The sequence below is a fragment of the Polypterus senegalus genome, chromosome 2, assembly GCF_016835505.1.
Source record: "Polypterus senegalus isolate Bchr_013 chromosome 2, ASM1683550v1, whole genome shotgun sequence".
NCBI classification, from domain to species: domain Eukaryota; kingdom Metazoa; phylum Chordata; class Cladistia; order Polypteriformes; family Polypteridae; genus Polypterus; species Polypterus senegalus.
Window position 1 is genome coordinate 152187270 of NC_053155.1, and position 26016 is coordinate 152213285.

General features: G+C 35.8%; 1 long non-coding RNA gene across 1 annotated transcript; it reads right to left on the minus strand.

Moving 5' to 3' along the window:
* On the minus strand, positions 1 to 25854 carry LOC120523488. Its single transcript, XR_005632638.1, has 5 exons — positions 25270 to 25854; positions 24793 to 24914; positions 23241 to 23335; positions 20754 to 20870; positions 1 to 1460 (listed from the first exon to the last, which is right to left on the minus strand). It is a non-coding gene; the product is annotated as an uncharacterized LOC120523488 (long non-coding RNA).
* Positions 25855 to 26016: the final 162 nt, after the last annotated feature.

Genomic DNA, 26016 nt, shown 5'->3' on the forward strand with positions numbered 1-26016 from the left:
TAAAAAAGATGTTTAGAGGTTTAATGGAATGGTAAATTATGTGGGCAAGTTCATACCTAACCTTTCAGATAAGATAGCTCTATTCTGAAGATTAATAGAAACACAGAATGGGAATGGAATCATGAACAAGAGACTAGAAGAGCAACTAACAGAAGAACCAGTACTTAAGTTTTATGATCCCTTAAGGCAAATTAAGATCTCATCAGATGCATCACAGAGTGGACTTGGGGCAGTTCTTTTGCAAAAATATGATCATAATTGGCAACCAGTGGCATATGTACCTAGATCCATGACAGACCCTGAAACACATTATGCACAAATTGAAAAAGAGTTGCTCAGCATATCCTATGCTTGTGACAGATTTCATCAGTTTGTGTCAGGACAGGAAATTGTTGTAGAGACAGATCATAAACCATTACTTTCATTATTCCAAAAGCTGCTCCAAGACTGTCCTCTGAGAATTCAAAGAATGATAATTAAGCTGCAACGCTATACTCTGAAGGTGACATATATACCAGGGAAAATGATGTACACAGCCGACACTCTTTCCCAAGCAGTTGACCCAAAGGTATCTTTGAGCTCTAAAACAGAAGTAGATGTTAAAGCATATATTGATATGATCACAGAATCAGTACCAGTTTCAGATGCAAAGATGGACGTCATACGAACTGAGACAAATAAAGATGTAACCTTAAACAAATTGAAACAGATCATACTGAATGGATGGCCATATGATAAACGGAACTGTTCATCAGACATAACAGAGTATTGGAGCTATAGAGCTGAATTAACAGTAGTTGATGATATAATATTTAAAGGAAGTAAAATAGTTATACCAAAGAGCTTGAGAAAAGAAATGTTGAAAAAGATTCATGAAGGACATCTGGGTATTGAGAAATGTCAAAAGAGAGCACGCAAAGTGATGCATTGGCCCAGAATTAATTATGATGTGACAGTATCCACTTGTGACACGTGTCAGAAGTATCAAGTAAGTAACCCAGCAGAACAACTGAAACCACATGGTACACCAGCAAGATCATATCAGAAGGTAGGCGTTGATCTTTTTACATGTAATGGAGCAGTTTATCTAATTGTGTCAGACTATTATTCTGTTTACCCTGAAGTATGCAAACTGAGCAGTACCACTGCAGATACTGTGATAACATACATGAAGTCCATATTCTCAAGACATGGCATGCCAAATGAGGCATTTAGTGATAATGGATCACAGTTTGCTAATGAGAAGTTTAAAATATTCTGCAAACATTGGGATATTGTTCATAATACTTCAAGCCCACATTTCCCTCAGTCAAATGGACTGGTTGAGAAGTCAGTGCAAATAGTGAAGCGGCTGATGCAATAGGCCAAAGATAGTGGATGTGATTTCCACAAGAGTCTTCTTGCATATCATGCAACACCCCTAGATTGTGGTTATTCTCCAGCACAGCATTGATGAGAACCTGTTAAAAACAAAAGAAGGGGAGAAAGTGAAAAAGTACAAGGAACAACATAATGAAAAACAAAATTTCTACTTTGACAGAGATACTTGTGAATTACCTGAACTCCAACCTGTTGATATTGTAAAGTGCAAGGATAAATACAGCACATGGACACAAACAGGAACTGTATTAGAACAGACACAGCCTAGATCATACAATATACAGACAGATGAAGGAGCTGTTCTAAGAAGAAACGGTCGAGACAAGGACCAATAACTTCTAATCAGAACACTAACAGCAGTAAAACAAATATTAACAAGACGACAAATATAAAATCAGGAAAGAATACCTCAACTGCAAGCACAATTAACCAGAAGATCAACACATAAAGTAAAACCACCAGAACGACTCATTGAGTCATGTTGAGGATTAAAGGAACATTATCAATTAAGAAATGCTGAATTCCTTTAACAGTTGTGCTTTTTATACATAGTTTGAATGTTGGGTGTATGCCTGAAATGTTCCGGAATAGTTCAGTTGTTTGAAGTGATTAGGTTTACCGAAGTAGCATTTGAAATGTATAACCTTACTAAGCTTAAAAGTAATGTCATACTTCTCTTTAAGAGAGGAAGATGTAATAATAGTTGATTAGTAAGGTCTATTAAGGAATACTTACAATACGATTAGTAATGCATGTGAATGCGGATGCAAGTGAGAGAATGGGTGTGGACTAAAGAACCAGTAGTAAAAGTAAATGTCTCTAAAGTCTGTCTATTGAAAAGTTATTATATCTTTTAATCCTGTGTAATGATTAAACTACGAACCTAACAAGATCATAGATGCTCCCAGGGTGTGCTGAAAGGATGAATGGTCCCTACGTTTTGGGATTTTTGCCTAACCTGGAAGTTTTTCAGATGTACAGTGTCATGACACAGGAAATACTCCAAGGTCCTGGATAAAGGTATTAGCTCTGTTGCAGTACAGGCAAGTTGGAGTAGGGATAGGAACTGGACATCACTCACCTGGAGGAAGGAAGGAAGGAAGGAAAAGGAACAATTGTATCTGTGCTTTTGAACATGAAATCATTTGTTTGAACCTGGGACTTGTGTTTATGACATTGTGCTTGTGTTTAGGGTGTTGCAACACACGTTAGTGGTCACACAGTGTAGAAATTATTATCAACTTATAAAACCAAAATGATGAAAAGACCCACAGAATCAAATACTGTTGTCTGAATTTGTACAGCAAGCTCTTAAATGCTACCAATACCCATCCTTTACTATGCTTATTTAGAAAATACAAAATATTAATAAGTTTTTTTATTAATTGGTCTAACATAACTAAATCTAATAAAAATGAGCTTTTTGTATACAGAAAATGTCACAATCACTTAATAAGCTCCCCCACTCACATAAGTGATCTTTTGAAAGGGGAATTATGATTTCTAACATTAAAAGAATGTACTTATAGAACCATAATGATCAAAAGTTTTACAGTAAACAATCATATTATAAAACTCAAACTAAAACTTAATTAATATCTACAATTGTAAACAGGAGCAGCTGGAAGTTCAAAACATAAGAAGTCGTAGAAAGAAGATTGCCAAGTGACCTGAGCGGACAGTTCAGGATGTTTCCAATATGAAGCAAACAGGCAAATTTGATGTCAATGAAGCCAACATTATAAGCTTTCGCTGGAGAGAAGAGAAAGATCATCTGCACAAATCCAGCAGTTGTGTCATGTGAAGAATTCGGGATACAGGTCTTATCATCCATACCCAAGCTGCTGGCTTCCTTCACAAATTCTGTTCCTACACAGAACATGCCTAAGGCATTTCCTCTTATTGTTCAGACATAGTTTCATATTATATGTATACTTTTATTTATAATACACAGAGAAGCATATACATTCATTTAAGATGGTTAATATGATAGTTTGCTTATTATACTGGTCACCTCCTTTAATTTTTTTGCTTTAATCTGTACAAGGGATAACGGCACCATAAGGTAGTCCTCAAGGGTGGGTAAAGATCAAAGCTACTCAGCCATATTCTGATCAACTTAATGTCTTGTGTCATGCATTTCCAATATCAATCTGCTCTCCTCTTCACCACCAAATTTACTGTGGCTACATTTAAGTGGGCAAATGGTACTGGACTTTTCATACCGCTTTGCTGGCTTGTGCTGGATAGCCTTGACTGGAAAAAAGTTAGAACAGGAAGCACTAACACGCAAAAAAAAATCAAAAATTGTAAGGCACTTTCTAGCCTTGAAGCCCTATGGCTAAACTGAAAACATCAGGTTGCACATGCACACAAACTCAAGTTCAAACCCAGAGCACTACATGGCCAGTTGAACTAGCCCCATTAGCACCCAGCACATTGTTGCTCCTAAGAAATTACAATGAGCATATGATACAAAATGTGTGGCAGAGTGGTAGCGCTGCTTCCTTGCAACAAGGAGACTGGAGTTCTCCAAGTTGATCCCTGCACAGAGTTTGGATGTTTGCCCTTTGTACACATACTCTGGATTCTGTCCACAGTCCAAAGACATGTAGGTCAGTTGGAGTGGCAATGCTAAATTGGCTCCTAATGTGCTGGTGCTGATGTGTCACCCTGTCCATCAGGTCTGATGCTTCCCCAAGATCCTGCTCTGAATATGCAAATTTAGAAGATGGATGGATGTATGAATGATAGAAAATAGGAAAAGCTTGCTTAAGCAGACAAAGCTGACAGTTGTCATAAACATTTAGATTATAAGGTAAATTACTAGGGGGTACTTATTACTTGATTTGCATATCTTGGTAGAGTTATGGTCCACTGGCCGTTAATACAGAAACACCATTGAGAACATCCATTTAAATACATTTTTTAAAATAAATCAAATTAAAAAAAATAGGCAGTTTATTTTAGATATGGGTACAATGTCTAGTGAACCATTGTTTGGAATGTGCAGCTGTTCCCAATGCTGATAGAAGTTTTCTTTGGGTATTTCAGTTTCCACCTGCATTCTAAACATGTGCATGTTAGTGACTCTATATTGTGTCAGTGTGCTCAGTGTTTATTTTAGTATGGGCTGATTATGTAATGGATCCATACTTTTGACATCCCTGGCCCAAATAGTTTCATTGACTGGAGTTCAATTTGTTTAGTAATCGTATTGTTATTCTGGTGACTCCAACTTTGCTTTGCCCTGGCCAAGATGTTTACAGTCTCTACACTCATTTCCATGATGGCAAAGGAATGTGGTATCATGGGTCAAAATCAAATCAAAAATCATAATCTTGTTTCACCCATAAAGCTTCAGAAGCCCATTTAACAATCAAAATAAATACAGAAAAGTGATTGTTATGTTCTAAATGGAGGTCAGCTATTCAAAACTGAAGAAATAGTATCTAAGGTATTGAACACCATAAATCCTAATAATAAATTCCCCAACTGAAATAGCAAGTTTAGTTTTTGAATATATAAAGCTTGGACTCGTAAAAAAAGTTAATCATACTATTGTGACACTGTACATGCAGTGTCCCCAGTGAAATATATGACCAACAATGGATATCATTGCTAATATCAAGATGGTCACATTCATGAAAATTAAGTCTAAAAGGTCAGTATCCATGAGAGAATCAGTGGTGATGCCATCATCATAACAATATAAATGAGTAACATTAAGAAAAACTATATTAACTGTGAAAAAATAGCAATTTAAAATAAATCTAGTGGTTCTCATGCGCATAACTCAAGAGGATTGGGTACCTCTCTTGCATAGTTTATCAAGGATAGACTTTTGGTGTCATATAACCTTAGATTGGATTAAATAAGTCTGAGGTTATGTTGCTTTTACTTGTGCACCAGAGAATATCCCCGATTTTACTTCTGCCTTACTTCTTTCTGTAAGCTTTAAGTGTATGCACTACTCTTCTAGATCTTTAAGAGATAGTGTTATAAGCTGTATTCATCTTGCGATTTGTTTATCAGTTTCCCATCCAGAGCAAATGCCTTTTGAATCACTGAAATAAAAGCACTAAACTCTTGTTCTCTTAACAAAATGGACCTTCCACAACCTCATGGGATGCTAAAATGCACTGAAGAAAAAAAAAAAACGCTATATGTATTTAAATGTGTGTATTTCATGTACAATCATAAAACAAAAGTTTTCAGATTTTTAAAATGAAGGGTATTTTTTTCAGACCTGCTGTTTGAGAAAATATGGCTTGACCATTGTTTTAAACATCGGTAAGTTCAACATTTAAAGTAAAAGACTAAGTGCCAAAAGACATTTATTATGAACGTCTTTCTGCTTTACTCCAGTCCATTTAGATGTCAGTTTGATGAAGTAGATGCAAATTTTCACATTAGATTAAAAGTTTCAGGACAGTGTTGAATGAGAAGTGAACCAATGAAGACTTCATTTGAATTTTATTAATCAAGCATAACAGGATCTTTGGAGCCATTTTCATATCCGCATGTTTTTTTTAAGTGTATTCATGCCTTTTCCCCTTTAATGTTTCTAAAAGTGGTTTAGGCCACATGTTCTTAGTTATTTATTATTTATTTTCTGTAAGACTAAAAATTACTTTCCATTGCGTTATGCATATTTGATAATTAGACCTTAAAATGGAATGACTACAACAATTCAATTGGATGATTTCTACAAGCTAGCACACATTTTATGTTCTGTGTGCTATATGTGACAAATTAATTTGTTGTCTTTAATCGTTAACTTTATGTTTTAAACTTATATGCTCGTCAAAGTTTTGAGCCCATAACAAAAACTTTAAATTATGGAAATAATTTTATTCAGTCATCTAGCTCACCACTTGCAGCAGTCATTATTTTTGAAGTAACCGAAAAGACTGTTGTCCCAATTTAAAATCCTTGCATATTTTGCTATATCCAAACTAACATACAGCACCACAGTGTACAGCCCTGCACTGAATTATAGCTCCATTTGGGATTAGCCTCTAGGCTATATATCAGTCACTGGCCTGGAGTGGAAAATCTTATTTTTGAACTTCAGACTGCTTACATTAAAGAATTTCTCTCTCATATATTATTCCTTTATTGTACTATTAAGTGATAACTTTAGTGCATCTGTTTCGGTTAGTTTAAGAATAGATGCCACAAAACTAGAACCTGTTTTAATTAGTTTATAATCTGGGAAAGACCTGGGAAAGGAAAGAAGTACGAGGTACACAAAAAGATCAACGGCTTTCAGTCAAGTCATTTATTACAAAGACGGCCGACCAATCAAATGAGTATAATGTGCTGAAAGTGCATTTTAAAAAATATGGCTCAAATAAATTAATCGAAAAAAAGATGACAAAAAGGCAATGACAGAGGAGGTGACGTAAGAGATAGACACATGTGACCATTTTATCTTGAAGTCAGGGAATGCAACCTATGAATAACTGCTAAACCAAAAGCCACCCAGAACATCATCCACTTGAAATTTCTGAGTTTCATTAAGCTTTTCTAAGAATGTTTATAGCCAAACCTTCCTGTTCGTTTTATTTTCTATTATATTTTCTTCCATTTAGTATTGTTATATATATATATATATATATATATATTTTAATATTGTATTAATAAATACATTTTAGTTAAAGGGCATTTAGTGTGGACAAGAATTTTTTTCTCAGTCACACAGGGTGTATCAAGGCTATTGAGGTTTCTTCTCAATAAATAGAACTGCAGTAAAATTAAGTTGTGGTTGTTTGGTAAGTGGCATATAACTAAAAGAGTTGCATTATTATGTGTGTCGCGAGGATATCCACATTTGTTAGTACTAGTGATAGTGAGACCCTGTGTAGTGAATCATATGTGGAATATTGCGGAGTGACTGGCATTTAACACCACTTTAGATTTTTTCTGTGTGTGTGTGTTAATCTTCAAGGGTGGGAGTAGATTAACCTAGTAAATGTACCTGGTAAGTGTATTCAATTTCATGATAATACAGTCACAAAGTGTACCAGTCATTACAATTTAGAGTCTGTGGGTCTAGTGTTGTTTCACCAGTATGCATACTTAACCGACGATATTGTGTAGCACAAACCGATCTTTGAATCATGGCTTCCACATGCTGAGTCCATTTAAGGCAGTGTTTCCAAGCTGCCAAATGCTTGTGGGTTGCTGTTATTGGTTCACTAGTAAACTCTGGTGGGTCACTTTAGCCAACCACTGGGTTGTGACAATTGGTTGATGCCAGTGGGTTGCAGGTTACCACCACTGGTTTTTGAGTACGTTGTGGTGGGTTGCCTAAATGATAGGCAGAGTTGCGCAATATGTTTCCCTATTTCTAAGTGAGATATTTTCATGAATGGGTACCCCAATCATGCTCTTTCCATCAAGGGAGCAGTTTACAATTGCTGTTAGTGGGTCATTATTCCTTTTAAAAAAGCAAAAGTGACATACTGGACCATAATGATTTAGAAACACCGGTGTAAGAAAGGTGGTGTGGGAAGAATGCATAAGAATTTTACATGTGGAGCAGCACTGATAAAAACAAATCTTAAAGGGCCTCTCAAGAGTCAAAAAACATGAGAAGTGGTGAAATAATAGAACTAATATAAAGAAAGATTTATTACTGCAGCTTGTTGTGGCGATGTCTAGAACATTACTACTGTATTGTTTTCCTATGGCTCTTGGCCTTAAGTATGAATCGCCTCAGCTCTGTCAGCCCTAAATTGCTGCATGACTGTATTTCCATTTTTTTCTTGTTTTGCAATGTTCTTTTCAAAGCACTTTACATTTGGTGGGCTGTTAAGATCTGCATTGTTAATTTTCTTTTATGTTTGGAATTTTTTCACCAACACTTCTGCACTTTTCTTTTTTTTACGATTTGTTTGATCTTTTGTTTCTTCCTGATCACTTCCCATTTTTTTGTATCTGGAAACATTTATTAGAGTAATACCCTCAAGTGCTGTTTTCATTTGAGCATAAGTTACCTGAGGACAATTTTAAGACATCTGTCACCATGGATTCTTAGTTCTTGTGATTGCGTCTTTGGCTCTCCTTTGTTTAAGTGAGTTTACCTTTTGGCATTAACTTGAGTTTGGAAATTTTAATTTTTGCATTTCAGGTTTTGGTTTCAGAGCAAACTTTATTTTTTGTTAATTTAGATTAATTAATTTGCCATTTGTTCCATTTAAAGAGTTTTTCTGTTAGTTTTAATTGTTTAACCATTTCCTAAATAAGTCATTTAGATTTAGACTGTGTTTTTGAATTTTCTTATTATTTGAAGAAATAATTAAACATTTTTGGGTCAGTTTTGGATGAATCATACCAAATGTATTGGCAGCAAACTGATGGTTCTTAATAGTATTCTAGAGGTTTTTTTTTTTTAAACACAAATAAATGCTTTTATTGTATCTTATTCCCTTGTCATGCACGCGTGCATAGGGAGCTGCATAAAGACCCGAGGTGCAGCACGAAAACTCTTGCCAAAGGGGAAAAGCGGTACTAACCTCTCTCTCTCTTTTCTCCTACAGAAAGAAAGAAGGCGAGGCGCCATGAATGTGCCCAGACTACATAACCCCGTACTGACACTTCCGTATTCTTTCCCTTCCTTACGTCTACCTCAGGTGACGTCATGGCTCCCATCCACCACCTCGGTTCCTTCCCAGCATTCCGTCTGTGTCATTTCTGGTCCCACTTCATAAATGTTCCCCAATTCATCATTGCACTGTCTGTTGTATTACTGAAAAATCACTGTATTTGAGATCAAACTGTACAGTATATGGGACCAGACAACCCCAAACCTTTATGCTGTGTTTGTTGTTTATTTACACCCTCCATTAAAAAAAAAAATTGCATTATTTACAAAGTATTATATTATATTCATGATAATTATTGCATTGTTTATCAAAAATATTTCATTACTCTGCAATAATTAACAATTATTTTTCAAACAAATTGCTAGCCAGTAACATTGTGCACATACATGCTTCAGTTGGATAGTGTCAAATACTGAAAAAGAGATGAAGCCTGAACAAAAAGTTATAAGCATACATTTAATTTTATTCACACTGAAGTTTATTGAATTTAGCACAGATGTTTTAACATAGACAGACTAAAAGCAAAGTGTTGTCATTCCAGCGTCAAAATGCCATGGTCTGCCTGGCATTTAAATGTTCCCCTATGTGTTTTGAATTGACTAGAATACGGAGCTTGCTTAACTGCATGTTTTAACACTAAATATTGTGGGCGCATCAATAATACTTTTGATAATGCCACCAGATCACACACCTTCAAATTATCTTTAGCAAATATCTGGATTAAAACCAAACAGATACTTTCACAATCTTTCTGCCTGGATGTGTGATGGCATCCTGCAAAGGATCAGCGTACCGTCCACCATGTCTGCTTCTTGCCTTTCACCTTGCCTGAGTGCTGCTGCAATAATTACTATGTTTCTGTGACTCAGCACATGTAGAATTAAATGTATGCCTTTAATGTCTGTTTAATTCTTTTTACTTGAACCTTTTCCAAACTGGCTGTCACTAGATGACCAAAACATGCATGTGTACAACTTTACCAACTGCAGCTGATAATATGTTTGCAAAATAACACAATAACTTTGCAAAATAAAGCAAAAATTATTATGAAGTAACACAATATATATGGAACAGTTGTATGGTGTGCTGTAAACACTGCTGCATCACTGATTCAGTGTAGTAAACTTGAGCCTAATGCCCCATCAAAATTGTGATAGTCCTGTTAAAGTTTTGAACCTGATGCTTATGGGTCGGCAGTTATTCTCAATGAAAAGCTTCATGATCCCTGGGTGTTTTTATAAATATGCCGTCGTTTGTACAAAGGAATCCTACTTTACTAACAAGCAATCGTAGGTAAATGCATTAACTGAGTAATAGTGTAGCCAAGCGCATTTATTTTCCTTCTGATATATTGAAATTTACAATATGGTCTGCATAGTTTATGACAAAGAACAGTTCACTTCAGCAGTTCACATACTTTTTATTCCATGTTTCAGGTCACTAAGTCTATTTACAAAAAAGAAAAAGAAACTCAAATCAGTTTTAACATTCTAATCACTAAAATTTTCAACAGACAAATCACAAATTATTTTAGTTCATGAATAAGGATCATACTAACAATTTGAATAACTTCAAAAAAATGTAGAGTATTTTATTGGAGAAAATCATAAATGAAAGAATGATAGTCTGTGTTTTTAATGCTATGTTTTATCAAACCATCCAAGTGATGTACATAGTGCACAACCCTCATGAGTAAATTGTATTACGAGGGGGAGTCAAGCTAAAGTTAGAAAATGGGATTTATTACAACAACAACAACATTTATTTATATAGCAAATTTTCATACAAACAGTAGCTCAAAGTGCTTTACATAAGAATAGAAAAATAAAAGACACAATAAGAAAATAAAATAAATCAACATTAATTAACATCGAATAAGAGTAAGGTCCAATGGCCAGGGGGGGACAGAAAAAACAAACAAACAAAAAAACTCCAGATGGCTGGAGAAAAAAATAAAATCTGTAGGGATTCCAGACCATGAGACCACCCAGTCCCCTCTGGGCATTCTACCTAACATAAATGAAACAGTCCACTTTGGATTTAGGGTTTTATTAGAAAATAGAACGAACCTTAACAAAACTGATAATGTCATTTCTCAACGTATTTTCCACCCTTTTCAATGCACTTGCGCCACCTGCCTTAAAGTACCTCGCAACAACTTGTACACCCAAGTTATTGCCGAACACTACATGCTGAGGGGTCACTAGTGAAAGTTACTTTGGCTTGCTTAAGCCTGCTATTCGACTTTCAAAGACATGAAATAAATTATATACTTGCTCCTGTATGGCTGAACAAGGCCAAGTGCACCTCAGATATTTCCCTTCAAATATGTTTTCAAAATTACATACTTTTAGAAGAGGTCACCCTCTGTGTTTCATGTTGGAGCCTTGTTCTGGTTTACATAGATGATCTTCACAAAAATATAAGTAACACATAGAGTAAATGTGCACTAAGCTAGGGGGAATGTCAGATACATAGAGGGGGGCACAAAGGGGTTCTGGAATGTAAAAGTACAGTATAGGGAAGGATTTAACAATAGTCTCTTACTGTAATGGTGTATAATGTGGATAGTCTACAGAAGTGATTAAGATGTTGAACAGAATGCTGGGTTGCATAGCTTGCTGCACAAAATACAAGTTTAAGGAGAATATTGTTAAGCCGTAAAATACCAGCAAGCTTCATACTGTATCTACATCATTGTGTGCAATTTTGTTCCCAGTAAACAGATATAGCAGCACATGAGAAAGTCCATTGAGAACTAACTCTGACACTGAATTCGCATTAGTAAATAAGTAAATCAATGGAAAGATTTTAAAATTAGGACAAGTCATGACAAGAAGGTAAAACATAAGATATCTAACTCACTTTGGAAAATTGCTGACAATGCACGCTACTATGAAGAACACAAGATCAGGTTTGTTGCTGGCTGAAATAAAAACGTTACCACGTTCTGTTTTTAGGATTATGTAATTAAACTGGAGTATAAAGTGAATGACTTTCACATAATCTCAGAATACAACAGTTTGCAGATGAATAAAAGAGTAAATACACATGGAACCTATTTTTGTAATGAGTGGGGAAACTTTAAAAGGTTTTACATTTTTATGGTGCTGTGCAAAGACTTTCAGAATGGCTAGCTCGGAGACAACATAATTGCGGGCTGAATCCTAAGCAAATGTCTTCTGTATAAAAGAGATTTGGAATTAGATTACTTATTTATTTTTTTTTTTAAATACATGTGCCAAGAGATGATGAACTTAAAAATGATAAACATGTGAACTGTACATCTCTTTCTGAAAACATACAGTATACATTAGGCACCTATTAGTATCACAAATAGAGAAACACACTGACAGGCAACATGTGTTAAAGGTTTTCATAAAATTAAACATTAAACTTGTAGTAAACATTCAGTTAATTTCTGGTGTCTTTCCCCTTTCTGTGAACATGGGGCAATCAGGGGGTATGTATTTGACACAGTTCAGTCCCCTGACTAGAAAGGCAGTGAAAAAATAACACAGAATTACCCTAAACTTTGTTTGTCGGATTTTCAAATGTGGCAGGGTCTAACCTGTGACATGACATAAACAGGAAGGTTTGTTCACCATGCTTAGCCAAAATCACAAACTGACACTGGATGGCAATATAGAAAACTAAAATGTCAACTTGGAAAACACTCACAGAACACAACCTGTGTTCGAATGACAGCTTGAAAGGCTTAGTGTAGCATCCAATTCAGTCTCTCCATTAAAGGAATGGGATTGATAATAAAGAGATATTATGTGCGTGGTGTATCTTTTCTAATATGGCAGAAGAACAGTCAAGTGTAGTAGGATACTTTACCATTTTACCTATTTTTTGATTAACAATAATGATACAAATAAAATTATAATGATTTAGACTAAAGCCCTGACAAGCCAGTACCCAATGAGTAAGTGGATTCTTAGCCCAAAAAACATAATAACAATGTATTAAAACAACATTTCCAAATCTAGGCATCAATACCAAAATTAATAAATGCAAAATTTAAAATATAATTTTAAAATGAAAAAAGAATGAAAAACAAAATCTAAAGTGCAGAGCACACAGAAGCAGATTCAATGCCTCTTCAAAACCCTTCCTGAGGCCAAAATATATATGTCTAGCCCATAGCTGGATTAAAAGTTCCTAGTTCACTGCTATTAGATGTTGTGGTACATGAGAGTCCAAGAATAGTCCTGTTTAATGGCACAATAAAACAAACATTCATGAAACACAAATTTTAAGATATACAAAGCTCAGATTCATAACAAGACAATTCAATACAGCCTGACACCAGTACATCAAAACTACTGACTATTAAAGAATCACTCAGGCTCAGTTTTTACATATTAACTCCTAGCAGGTTTTTGGAAAATTTACCTCTTGTAGGATAGAGTGGCATTGCCTAATTTGCTTTGACATGGCAAGCAAGTATTTTGCTAACCTACAGCTACAAGCACCCGTCAGCCAAAACACCATACAGACCCCTCTTTGCACAAGCACATTACATCAGAAGATATTTCAGGATGTTTACCCCATTGGTCAGTGAACAAAGAGTCATAACTCAACCAGTCTCAGCCTTCTAGACAAAAATGTTTGTGTCCATAATCAGGCAAAAGGCTGAAACTGATGTCCATTTCTTCTTTTATAACTCACTGCAAGCACTCTGCTCACTGCCCACTGTCTCTCTGACCTTAACCTTTCTTTTGTCACAGGATCCCTGTTGCTTAGAGAGTGGATTTAACAAAGACTGAGTGACTCTTCTTCTCCAGAGGCTAACCTAGTGTCTTACATGTAGAGCAGAACACCAATCCTAACAGAGGAAATGTGTGGGTCACATGTGGGTTAGCAAGGTGCACAAACAAGGTACTCATCTTTCTCAACAAGGTAATCAACTGATCACTGACTGCCCAGCAGACAAAACTTATATAAGCAAAAGATAACCACTCTGTGTAGAGCCCCAAGGACTGAACACTGCAGTGTAGCCTGTAACTGCAGCTTATGAGAAGCAAAAATAAATTCACTGAAGAAATCAGACAAAATATCACCTAAACCTGGAGACAACAGGAATGAAACAAGGAAGTAAAATGTATGCTTTGATTCTGAGACTATGGTTTGGATTTTGCAGTGAGAGTAAAGCCAGAGAATGTACATATTCTATATATATTTCTGGTTATTGGCATTGCCTTGGCTGAAACTATACATTACAGATAAGTCTTGAGCTATTATAAGTTTCTCATTCTGAACTTAGTAGGAAAACTAAAGTAATCTTCCTTTAACTCAGAACAGAATCCATCACAAAGCACTTTGTGACACATACATAAACACATAAATCCTTGCATGTGAGGATGAGTGAGTGCAGCTGAAATGCAAAGAAAGTGTGGGCACTCAAGAAACTTAAAATAATAAAGACTGATCCACCTAACTTTCTGAATGACCAGAATTTTTACAAGAACATTTAAATGCTAGCCCTAACAAATGTTTCTTGTAGCAATTCTTTAGAAGAGGATTAAGGAAGTATAATGCATAAGTATTGTGCCTTTTTCTATAGGAGTGAAAAATATCAAACTAAGTGAATGCATATTTATGTTTTGTGGTGTTCACTATTTTCTACATTCTCCTTATGTTATGAATAAACTGTGTAATTTGTTTATTGCAAAAAATGTGTTTGGGGTATTTGTTGAAAAATACCCTATTGCTGCATCTCAACCACAAATGGAGAAAGTGAAATTTTTGAACGTCTGTTCATAGTTCTAGTGTCTTTGCTGCAGTGTAAAACAGAGATTTCCCAAATTATTGGAAAATTGAATTAATATCTTCAGAGCGCCCACTGTCTAAACAAATAATTAAAAATCAAAATAAATAATCTTCGTTTATTGCAACAAAGCATGCAGAAAAACTGAAGACAAAAAGGAGAAGCATCATTAGGTTTTACATTTAACTAAATAGTGAGGGTCAACAGCATACAACTAGAAAATCAATATTATGTCTATAGAGGAAACAGGCACAGGAAGAATAACATCTGACTTCGACTAGAATCTTATGGTTGGAACCTTGTATCTCTGTAATATAAAAAATTTGCAATGAGACGTAATCTTCTGAAGAGAGACAGAGAGGCACTTCAGAGAGGCAGAGACACTTTCACTTCCCGTGACACGGACAAGTCACGGTCAAGTCATGTCACACATGCATTGGAAGCATGTTCCCGTGAGATGGTGAGCTAGGCAAGTCATGCCCTAATTACAAACATTGTCAAACAAGATCACGGTGATCTAACCTCACGGGTCCAATCGGTCACAGAAACAAAACACAAAGTAAAAGGCAAAGTACAACTTCATAAAGACATTTAAACACGTTGACATGAAACACATGCAGATCAGGTTAGAGATTATGGAAGCACTGGAATTCGAAAGGATTGTGACGATGCGGGTTCGCTCCACGCTCCCATTCAGCTTCTGGGAGCTCTTGAACCCGACACCGTCAGTAATGTCATTGATGAGCTAGGCAGTGAGGCACAACAAATGGAGCAAAGGGATGGTGCCAAAGTGCCAAGTGCTTTTATTGAAAACCAACAAACAACATGTCCAAATAAATAATGCAGTGCTTTAAATACATGTCATTAAGTAAATAATCCCTAAAAACAAGTGAAAGGGTGGAGGTTAAAATCCAACAGAAAAAAAATGTTTTAACCTTGTTGTTTTTAAAAGAACGACTGGAAACAGTCTCTTTAAAAACAAAGCCTGGTGCCTTTATCATCTGGCGGCTCCCCTGCTTCTCCCATCTGGCTTCACAACAGGGGAGTCACCCTACCTGCAGCTGACCTTCGCAGATCTGGTCTGGTGGCCTTCCGATCCCTGGCTCCGGTTCTGCTTAGGCAGACTGAGACTGGGGCTCCCCAGCAACCAGGACGCTCACACTGGGGCTTCTATTCTAAATCTCTAACTCCCACTGCAGCGAGCCAACCTTCTCCTGGTCAATCCTGCCGCCAGCAAGTGCTCAGCAGGAGCGACCACTACCATCGGCCCTTAGGTGCCGGCCAAATACCCCACTTGGGTTCACCTTTCCCAGCTGCTCGTTATCGGTGCGAGCCTGCGCTTGCTTGCTTGTTCGTTCGTTCGCTCTCCTTCTCTTCTGCACCTGCTTTCTCCCTCCTGCCATCTTCTCCATCTTTTCTTTTTTTATTCCCCCACCCCCCCTAACTAGCCGCCTCGCGCTTCTATAGATCACAGGGACATGGATCAACTGTGGGAATCGGCAGCTTCCGGGACCAATTACGTATGCAGACATCTCCTCACCTGTGCACTTATGTGAGAATCGCCCGCATCACGAATCACCACGGGAACCGATCTGCCATAATTACCACGCCCCCCTCACTAAGCCATGAGTGCGGTGATTATTTAAAATGTGGCCTTTTTGACATGAGCTGTGGATCCACTATACCACAAGGATCCAAAAAAAAATGTTGGCATGCAGAGCAAGTTCAAAAATATGGAAGTAGAATAATTCGCAAGTATCAAATACAAGAGAGTAAAGATCGCAATAGCGCTAACAAATGGAAATTATTACTTGGTGAAATAACAGAACAGCAAATAGAGATATATAGACATAAGTGATGTGCCAGAAGTATGTAGATATTTGTAAGGCTTTAACATTTAAGTCAGGGACTTGTAGATTGTCGAATTCGTGTTGCCATCAGGGAAAAGTACTGTTGCTTCCCAATGAAGAAGTGTATCCGCAAGAATTAAAAGATTTGTTGTTTGGTGAAAGTAAAATCCACAAACACTACAGGCAAAACATACGTGTCTACAATAACCTTTTTCCGTTCGCATTATTCAATGCACAACACATAGATTTACACAATAATGGACCATATGCTCCGAGAATCTGTGGTCCTGCAACAATTACAGCTATGACAGGTTTAATTTCGAAGAAACCACAATTCAGTCAGGTGTATAGATACGATCACGGAGGAGCCATGCAACGTAGAATCAAAAGAGTTAAATGATTGGACGCAATAAAAATTATACAGCCAATACTGGATACAAATCCCTACGTTCAACAATACTGCACTTTACACAACATCCATCCATCCATCTTCCAACCCGCTGAATCCGAACACAGGGTCACGGGGGTCTGCTGGAGCCAATCCCAGCCAACACAGGGCACAAGGCAGGAACCAATCCCGGGCAGGGTGCCAACCCACCGCAGACTTTACACAACATTTATCTGCAAAACACGGACAAAGAAATATTCTTGGACTTTTATATGAATCCGAAAGATCACAGTTGCATTTATAAGAAACCAACATGTGACGAATTGTCAGCGATAATAACTTGGAAAGACGGAGACATCAAAGACAGAGTACATAGTTGTGTATATCCAAAGGCAAAACATGATTCATCATTTCTGTCAAATGCATCACCACATTCAGATCCTTTACTCTTTCCTTTGCTTTTCCCAGATGGCAAAACAGGATGGATGTACAATATGAAACAAACGCATTCTGCTAAACGAATTTCACCCACACTATTTTGGGTCAAAATTAGCGATACAATGTATTTAACCCACTTGTCATCTCAACGTCTATCACAACATTACGTTACTAATGTGTATCTAAAAGTCGAAGATAATCGTCTCTTTATTAAATCAAAGCAAAACTTATAATGGAACATATGTAAGAGCTCATTGTTCATGTTCAAAATTCAGATAAATAGTTCAGACATTTTCAAATTAGGTAAAGCTGTAATATTACCATCATCACATCAAGGTAGTCCACGAGCATTGCAACAGTTATATCTTCATGCAATGGCAATATCCCAAACTACCGGTAGGCCAGATTTATTTATTTCAATGGCATGCAATCCACAATGGTCAGAAATACGCAGATTCTTGAGAACAATGTCACTGCCTACATTGACTATGGATATTCCCACTTTGGTAATGAGATTGTTTTATCAAAAAATCATATTTTTATTGAATGAACTAGAAATGGTGTTTGGTCACATCAAAGCATACATTTACATGATCGAATTTCAAAAATGGGGTTTCCCTCACATGCATTTATGATTACTCTGCAAAAAAAAAATATTAACCATTAATGATGTAGATTGGTTTGTCTGTGCATTATCTACCAGTAGTCAAGAAAGGAAGCCGACAACAGATTTACAATGCATGTCTAAAGAGTGGGCCTTTATGGTCCTTGTTCAACAATTCAATAAGAGAAGACTTGTTAGAGAATGAAACAATATTCACTCACGGCCAGTTGCGTTATGTCCATGTGAGACCAAACAAGAAATCAAAATTCAATGCGATCTTGAAGAAAAGTTAATTCCACCTACTGTTTTTACTGAAGTTTTAAAGTAAAAGTGAAAATAATGCATATGTAACAATTGCAAGGAAAAAAAAAATGTATCTTCACAAACACAAACATGGGGGTTGGCGAGTGAAGCAAAGCAGAGCCTCCGAGTTTATCAAATAAAGAACATTGCTGGTAAACATTTTTCATTACATGAAGTGTAGAAACAGTCAGGTTTACTGTATAATACATTTTTTAATTTGTTTAATAAAACTGTGTGGTCAGTTATAGCATATGCAGTACTTAAATATACTGTAGAAATGTTAGCTATTGCATTACCTGCTACCAAGCATATGATTACATAATGAGTGACTCCAGTTACTGTAATTTCTTTTTTTGTTTTTTTGTAATTTGTTTATTTTAAAGAAGATTTGATTTGTAAGAGAAAGACAAGTTTTGAGATTAAAATTCTTTATAACATTTGGGAATACTTTTTTTTCATAGGATTTAAACTAATATCCCTTTCATCAAGTAAGGGGCATTGTCTGCTAGGAACTATCCAATCATCTAGCTGTGTTTCAGGCCTGCTTATTCATTTTTGGATCACTGAACTGAAAATGGGTACAAACACTGGAAGTTCAAACTTGTTCACAAATGTGCTACTAGAAGTATAAAGTTCAAAATCCACACAAAAAGTAATTTAAACAGCCTTCAAATGTAGTATTCTGGTGATGCAATTCATCAGCACTAACTGCTGTGCCACCATTCTACTTGTTGATAAACATTTTTATATATAAATAAACTGTAAATTTATCACAAGGGAGCTTTACATAGAATTTTTTTTGGATTATGATACAACACAAAAGTAGTGGGTTTTATCTTGGATAACGTTCTGCTCATTAACTAAGTGAAAGTTACTAAGACTTTTTCACAGGCATTAGGGTACAGAGTTTTATTAACATCAGATCTAGAAGCTGAATACTGTTATCTGCACTGTTCTGTTATTCAGTTACTGAAACACTAAAGTTGCTAGTTCTAAGCTGAATGAATAACAAAATGGGTAACAAATTTGTAATTACTTGCTGTTATTCTTGTTTTTTCATGCTAAAAGTTCCAGCCAGCCTTTTTCCAATAAAGGATATTTCAGACATTTCTAACATATGTTTCAATGTATTTTATAAAGAACAATTTTGGTTGTATTACAAACAATTCAGTTAATAGCTTAATGAAATAAGTCACTTTACAAGAAAATGTTTTAGGGTCTAAGCAGGATTGCAGCCTGCAAGGCACATTATGCTTACAATGAATGTGTATAGAGTTACATGTTGTTTATAATTTTTCGGGTAAGCAATATGAGAAGGGATTTTCTCACTTTCTTAAATTTCAAAAGCTTCCAAGAGGAAAATAACGTGCATTTCTAAATATCATCCGGTGTGCTGTGTTATGTTAATACAAATCACACAGCCAGTAACACTGAGCTCTGCAATGACATTAACTTAGTTTGTCACTTGTTCCTTAGCACTGATTAGCCTGTACTTATAAAAAACATTCCTTGATTGTCAGCTTGGGAGAACTCACACATAGAAAATTAACATATTGTTTAGATGAAGGAAAGACAGAGCCAGCTTTCTTTTATACTTTCATTGTGTGCTATGATTGAAGCACAGAAAACATGAGGCAATGATCTAATAATGCTGTAAAAAAATAAAACATACATGGATTTTTTTCCTTTATTTTTCTTTAATTTTCAAAATGCACTTGGGATTGGCATCATAAAAAACATGCCATCACTAATTAGTAAATTTAGGACATGGTGATAAGACCATTAGGATCTGTTGATCACAATATAATGTATTTTATAATGAATATTTAGATAAATAAAACTGTTAAAGTTTATAGTGTGCAAAATTGTTCATGAAAGGTACTTTAACCTGTAAGGTTCTTTTATATCAGTGAACAAGTTCTATGAAACATGGAAATGCTTAAATTATTAGCCTTGGTTTACTGTATGCATACACCCTGCAATACTTTCCTCCTTGACATTCACATCAAAGACAACAAGGGCTAAGGCAACTACGCCAGATTCTTCAATATCTCAATGGCCAAGGCTGACTTCCTCACCTTCAGTATTTTACCATGGGGCAGAATCCACTCCGTTCATGAGCTGCACTTCTGTTGAGATGCACAAATCACTACCCCTGAAAGGGCTACATTTTCAAACTACTTTAACAAAAGCCAGAAGCAACTTCAAGGTTTGCACTCCTGTGGGGATTTCCCAGACAGCTAACTTTAACAGGACTGCACAAATCTAACAGAACAAGCATAGCTTACACCTGAGCAAACATGCAAGTCATACGCAAATAAGGCCAGGAGAACTTCCTGCCAGGTTACTTCATCCTTTGTTGCCCAGATTTCCACCTTTGAAAGAACAACAAATCACTTACAAAGCATAGGACTCCACTGAGCAAGAAGAGCTGAGCAAATAATATTAGTCTTCTTCTACTTCTTTTGGCTGCTCCCGTTACGGGTTGCCACAGCAGATCATCTTCTTCCATATCTTTCTGTAAACAAGGCAATTTCAGTGGGATGACATTCAAACTTTGGTTTAATCATGACTTATATTTATTTGCTTATCAAACACTAGAGGTTAAAATAGAAGAAAATACACCATCTGAATAATTAAAATCAATGCCCATAAAGCAAGTTTCACTTCAGTATAACTAAGAGGGAGACATGTCCATGTAATTTAAAATGTCCATTCTTCTTAATCCAATGGAGGCATTTTATAAAAGTATGGACCACTTTTATAGTTAGGTACTTGTTCTCTTCTTCTCCTTTGTCCTTAGACAGCATGATGTTCTTCTGAACAGCCTATGCTCTCTGTTTCTCATACCAAATACTGCGTTTCACACTTCTCATATTAAAAGCTGCATATTATCCCACCATTTAAAAAGCCATACATCATTTGCCTCTCTCAAAAGCTGTATAGCATCTGCATCGAACCAAAAGAAGTGATTTCTTTGGGTTGATTGCTATTTTTAGTAAGCGACACACGTCAAAAATTAGGTAACTGAGAATTAACTTTCATCTTGCTCTTCTGCTCACCTGAAGTTATTCTAATCTAATTATGATATACAATTGAAACTATTTCACAACTTCTTAAACACTGGTTAGTTTACATGAGCTTAAGCATATACATTCTAATTGAAAATAACACTTGATTTTATCAGTTTCATATCTTTCCCAGAATTCTTGCCTTATTTGTATCACAGAGTTCAACACTCTGTTCAAACACATTGTTATTCCTGTCAGTTCGCTGAGCTGATGGTTCAAAATAAGAACAGATCTAACAGGAATGGCTAATAGCATAGTATCATCTGAATCATTATAGATGGACCTGAATGGAATTCACACTCAGCATGCCCATAGCAGACAAAGCATGATACAATAAATGTAAAGTATTACACATGGCAATTAAAAATGATAGGTCTGAAAGTTGAAAGTGCACCTTATGAGAAGGACTTGGGAATCATTGTAGCTTTGTCACTGCCTATATTAAGACAGTGTACAGAAGGCCAATAAGATGTTAGTTTATATAACAATGTTCAGAGTACAAGTCAAACAAAGTTATACCTAAGCTACTGTATATAATGCACTAGTGAGTCCTCGTCTTCATTACTGTGTACAATTTTGGTCACTTTGATATATTACAAAAAAAAAAAAGACATATCGGTGCTGGAGAAAGTCCAGAGAAGAGCAGCTAGGGTGATTCCAGGACTGTGTGGTTTGAGCTATGAGGAAAGATTAGAGGAGTTGGAACTTTTTAGTTTAAGCAAACTATAATTAATAGGTGACATGACTGAAGAATTGAAAAGTATCAAGGAAAGTAGTACAGTGGGTTCCATATGTTACTTTAAAATTTCTTATTTAAAAAGGGTATGATACACAGTGACACAGTTGGAAACTGGCTAAGGCCAAATTTCACACACATGTTAGACAGTTTTAACAGCAGATGCAAGAAATGTTATTAAGATGTATGGTAGATAATAGAACATTGGGGAAACTTAAAACTCAACGCAGTTTTATTTTACAAGAGGTAGGTGAATAGAACTAACAAGTTGTAAAATGGCTTGTTCTTATTGTAGTATTTCTAATGTTCTAAATAACCAAATTAATGTTCCATGGAATTACTAAACCAGCATGCAGAAAAATACTTAGAAAAAACATTTCAGCTGTTGAGCCTTTACCTGTTGTATGTGAAAATATACTGAGGGAACAATCAATTTAGAATCATTTATTTTCTTAATGCACATGTCTTTGGGATGGAGATGGCAACCAAATTAGCTAAAGGAAACCCAAGTAATTTTGGATAAACACCTCTAGGTCTTTTTTCAAATAAACACAGACCTCGAGGTGAATGAGAAATTCAGTTTGGCATGTACAATACATGTTAAATAACAAAAATATTAGGTAAAAGAAAATGCACAGTAATATATACAAGAAAAACACTCATACAGAATTTGTTTCATTTGTTGATGATCAGCTCTATTTCATTAGAAATACAGTTTGCTGAAGGCTCATTACTTTGTGTTGTATTGCGTGAGATTGTATTGCTTGCTGAACTTTCATATGGAATTATGACGCAGAAGATAAACAGGGCCATGAAAAATTACATAAAAGATTTTAGTACAAACTTTACAAGTTTAACAAACACTGATCACACTGCTTGTTAATTTAGCACACATTACCGTGAAAAGCACAAAAGAAACCAAAATATAAAATACTCCGCAAAACAAAATTATGAAACAGTTTAAGAAAATGAATGAGGTTGAAACTTAAGTCATTCATTTTAAATAAGAAAAACAGATTTTGCTAACATTTCCAAACTATAGCCAGGACAAAAAAAAAAAAATAATAAAATAAAAACTCACTGGACATCATCCTGGGCTTCAAAAAATCCTTTGGATTGAAACTCTGACAGGCAGCAACACAAATCACAGTGCCAATAATATCAGTGTTTCAGAGTCTGAAAAGGACCAGAAATGGACACACTTATTCAAGGTTTCTTATTTAACTAAGCTTTTGAAGAAATTCTGCACAGGGGTTAGAAAGCAATGCATTTGTGATGATCTGGTAGGGCCAAAAAAAAATTATTATATTATATTAAAACAACAGAACCCTAATTATACCTTCTTTTGATAAAGCTTCCCCTAGGAGTGCAAGTTTTGCAGCTATAATTCCATATGAAAACTGAGAAAGTAAAATATAAGCCTTGATGGCATGCAAGGGAGAAGGCTGCCCAAATAGCCAGACAGATATTTCTACAGATTATACATTGTAGCAGGCCCAACACATATACATAAAATGCATATACAAATCATGTCAATACCAAATTGATAAGGCTGCAATATCTATTTCTGTGCAAACTGACAGATTATCCTGATTTTGGCAATAAAATGCCTTAGTTTGATAAGAAATGATCAGACAGGGAATGTAAAAGCCAAACCTATAAAGTTAATGTTAATTCGCCTAAGTGTCTGCTTAATTTCAAATGACTATCAGTTACTTATAGTTATTTAGCTTATGGTGTAATTTTTTTACCCACTGTAAGCTAACATGAAATAGAACTTTCTTAGCTATCGCAGTCTGGAAATGATCTCACTTCTAGAAGTGTGGACTGTTACATTAGTTTACAAACAGAACATTGACATACAGTTTTATGACCTTTTTACACACATTATGACTATATTACCAAACTTGAAACAAGATAAGTAATCCTTAAAAAGTTTAAACAATAATTTTTCTTTTCTTTGTAGTCGCTATTTTGTGTGAACCGTTTTGCTTTGAATTTTACTAAAACTTTTAAAATGAAGATATCTGGATTGTGGAATTGTTGGAATACGTGTCACACTATTGCCTTAACTGTTCCATGAGGCAAGCTAAAAGCTACAGAACTTTGGAAATTTTGGAGAAACACAGCTACAGATATATTAAAGACATATATTGCATGCAAAATCAATTTTAGCACAATATAACTCACTAGTAAGCAAGCTATTGCCTATTGATTTTAATACATGGGACTGCAAGACAGGACCAAGTTGAAGGAATAAAGTCATTTTGGAAAGAGTTAAACCCAAAATGTAATAGAAATAAAAGAAGTAAAAGAAATATGCCTCCAGTGAGACACTGTTGCAATGTACTATACATGGAAGAAATGCAAGTTATGAACAGAGGAAATGGCAAAAGCAGTGACTAGGAAGGACTGAAATAGGTGGCAATCTGGAAGGGCAAAACCTTCTCAAAGATATTTAAAGGATAAGTTATGTGTGCACAAAAGGCAAGAAGGAGTTGCCTGAAACACTAAGACAATCCAAAGGAAGCAAGTCCCAATACAGATATTTAAAGAATTGTCAAGGAATGGAGCAAAAAAGGCCAAAAAATCCAAAGAATCACAAAAAGCACCAGAAAATGCACTTAACTCACCAAAACTCCCCAGGGCATTCGAATGAACCACAAGGTACTGTGGAAATGCTGTCCGCCTTTATAGGGCTGAGGGCAACACCATGCAGTAATGGGCAGGTGGCCTCACCTCTTTGGGGAACCACCTACAAAACACATGGCACATAAGAACAGCTTGCTTACATCAAAAACAGTTATAACTAAAATAATTAACAAAAGTAACACTTACATAAATAAAGGACATAAAAATGAACAAAAAAAGACATAAAAGAATTTGAACCCCAGCCTTTTTTAACACTGGCTGAACCATAACACTGTGCTTTTTAAGTTGAATTTATTTGTTATTTTCTACAATGCTCACAATCGTGGTCTATATTAATTTACCACATGTAGTGTGCTCTAAATTGAAGCATTTTTCACATAATTTAAAAAAATATGTCCATTCTTGCAGGTTCAAAGAGATTTCAATGGGCATAAGTCCAAATATACCCTAAAACTTACCATACATGTCCATTTTGCAAGCCAGAAGTGTTGTTGGATATTAATCCACAACTTGAGATCTGTAACTAAAGCATGATATAATTGTGAATATATGGATATTGTTGTGAACTGGAGACACAAGCTTGATGAATAAGGGGCGTTAGACCTCCAAAAGGCTTCACTGGCATGGTCTGACCAGGTTTCCTTTACCTGGAAGAGGCCTTACCCACACAGGCTTAATACAGCTCTACTGGCCTGCCTCAGGCTTTGCAGGCCCAAAAAGGATTTAAGCCTACAAAAGAAACTTATATGTTCCAAAAACATATCAACAAAGTAGGAGGTTTACAGCTTGTGCACAGAAGTCATGGAGTTATTCATTAAATAGAAAAATACAAACAAAACGTTCAAATGAATAAAAAAGCAAAAGGATTTGACTAAAAATGCAATCCACAGCAAACAAAGTTCCAATTCATAGTCCTGAATCAAAAACCTTAATACAAAAGCAAGAGATAAAACATAACCAGAAATCCAATAAAAAACAGATATACAAAACTTCAACCATTAACAAATGTTCAACTACTGGGTTCTGCCTCTGCCTCTGGTTCTGCCTCTAAAGAAAGAAAGAAAACAAGAGGAAGACCTAGGAGCTGTGACATCAGTGTGGCCCTGCCTCTTTGGGCTCCACCCACAAGGAAGAAGAAATGGAGGGATTTTTAAAAAGACAGTACATAATAACAGTTTAAATGGAAAATAAATGACAATAAATCA